The following is a 2,732-nucleotide window of genomic DNA, read 5'->3' as shown; positions in this document are numbered from 1 at the left end:
GACCCAACAGAATGTGGAAATTACAGAACAATCTCACTGATTTCACATGCAAGCAAGATTTTACTGAAGATTATCCAAAAATGACTGACTCTATGTATAGCCAATCATAACCTTATCCTACTTTTGCAACTTTGTATGTGAGCAAAGCCTAGCTTCTCAGAGTCCATTTACCTCCTGGAATTGCCCTTTGCTCCTAAAATTCATCCCACAGACCGTTGGCAGTTCTCCTGGCCCTGCTCCACCTACACACCTCTACTAATGCTAGACCCAGGGCTATGCTCTGCACACTCGATGGCACCCGTGAGAACACAGAACTATGATTGATCAAGGTTCTTAAATACTTTTCACAGAAATGGGCAAAATGCCCTGGAAGAGGCACAGTTGGGAAACTCTGGATTGCTAAGAATCATAGGAAAATGGAGGTATTGCTTACTTTGAATTGAGATCTTGCAAATATTCAAGGTATTACTGGTAAAGCAACTTCATTTAATGCACCCAGAGAACATTCATTTGTCTTGCAGAGCATTGGTGGACAGACTTTAAGTGTTTGACTGAGAGGTCATCAGAAAGAACAAATATACAAAGACAAAGTCTCATAAGGACAAATACTACATAAGATCATGATTGTTAAAATAGAAGGACAGCTAGTAAAACATGTATGGGAACCCAAGGGTGAAAGGGATGGGAGCAGAGTGGTGAGAATGGGCAGGAACGAAACCACAGGATTGCACAGTTCGGTGGATAGAGGGAGGGAGGAAGGAAATGGGAAGGATCCAAGTGAAAAGACAGGGTCATAACAAGCAAGGTCCAATAATGATGAATGTTATAAAACACAGTCATTGTGTCAAAAGTAATTGGCAGATACAGAAGTTAATTTAAAAAGCATATGAACAAGAGCCTGTGGTGATAAAGGAAGAAGTTCAAGCTATCCTGAAAGAATTGGCAAAAAAACAAGGCCCCAGGAGGTGACGGCATAGCAACTGACCTATTTCAACAAACAGATGCTGCCCTGAATATGCTTACCAAGTTGTGCCAAAAAATCTGGAGGACAAACACCTGGCCAACTAACTCGAAGAAATCCATGTTTGCTCCCATTCCTAAGAAAGGTGGCCCTACAGAGTGTTGAAATTATTGAACAATATCATTACTATCACATGCAACAAAGATACTGCTGAAGATTATCCAAAAACAACTGAAACAGCCCATCAACAGAGAACTGCCTGAAGTGCAGGCTGGGTCTAGAAGAGGCCAAGGTACTAGGGATACTATGGCTAATGTTAAATGGATCTTGGAAGAAAGCAGAGAGCACCAGAGGAATACCTGTGTTTCATTGACTATGCAAAGGCATTTGACAGTGTGGATCACAACAAACTGTGGCTGACTCTGAGAAAGATGCGAATCCCAGAACATTTGATTGTGCTTATGTGAAACCGATACTTGGACCAGGAGGCAGTCATCAAAATAGAGCAAGGAAACACTGCATGGTTCAAATCTGGGAAGGGTGTATGCCAGGGACATGTCCTATCTCCATATCTTTTTCAAGCTACAAGCAGAACAGATCATCTGGGAGGCTGGGCTCTGTGAGGAGGAATGTGTCATCAGAATTCAAGGAAGACTATCAAAAATCTATGTTATGCAGTTGACACAACCCTGCTTGCTGAAACTGAGGAATACCTGAAGTGCTTGCTGCAGAAGGTCAAGGACTACAGCCTTAAATATGGATTGAAGCTTCACATCAAGAAGACATCAAAAGATTCTCACCCCTCGGCCTTTTGGCAGCATCAGGATGAATGGTGAAGAGATTGAGATTGTTAACAACTTTAGTTTGCTTGGCTCCACAATCAACACCCTTGGTACCAGTAGCCAGAAAATTAAAAGATGAGTTGCATCAGGAAGTCTCCTGTCAATGACCTGAATGTTGATCTTCTTCGAGAGAAAATTTTTGTTTGTTATGTACCTTTGAATCAGAACAGACTCATAGCTGGCCCTTCAGGGGGTTCAGAGGCAGTTAATCACAGGGAGGGTACCACACATCTTTTCCTCACAAAATAGCTAGTGGATTCAAACTGTGTACCTGTGGGTTGACAGTACAACTCCTTTCCACTAGGCCATGAGAGTGTCCCCATTGAAAGCTAGGTGATGTTAAAGAGATTGAAAAGATAACAGTCTTCCAAACCGGTAAGACTAATGACAGCTGCATGAAATTGAAGCAACCAATTACACACCTGTAACTAAAATCTAATGAAAAATAGAATATTGAATATGAAAGGAAAAAAAGAAAGATGGAAGGCGAGCTTGAGTGATAAACATGTTTTAGACATGCTGCAATTATGCTTTTGAAAAATATCAATATTATAGTATCAGTATACAGTAATTATATTTTCATTACTTAGTTGTTGTTAAATGTCATCAAATCAAGTATGGCTCATAGTGATCCTATGAACAACAGCTCTGAACCCTGTTCTATCCTGTGCCATGCTTATCATTCCCAATATATTTGAGCCCGTTTCCACAGGCCCTGTATCAATCCATCTCTTTGAGGATCTTTCTTTACTTCACTAACTTTACCAATCATGATGTCTGTTCCTAAGGAACAGTCTCTCCTAACAACATATTCAAAGTATGTGAGACTGAGCTTTGCCATTCTTGCTTTTAAGGAGCACTTTTGTTGTACTTTCTCCAAGACATATCTTTTTTTTTATTTATTTAAATTAATTAATTTATTTTTTTTT

The sequence above is a fragment of the Elephantulus edwardii genome, unplaced genomic scaffold, assembly GCF_000299155.1.
Source record: "Elephantulus edwardii isolate Elephantulus edwardi_28Jun2011 unplaced genomic scaffold, EleEdw1.0 scaffold00005, whole genome shotgun sequence".
NCBI lineage: Eukaryota > Metazoa > Chordata > Mammalia > Macroscelidea > Macroscelididae > Elephantulus > Elephantulus edwardii.
This window is presented reverse-complemented; position numbering follows the sequence as displayed.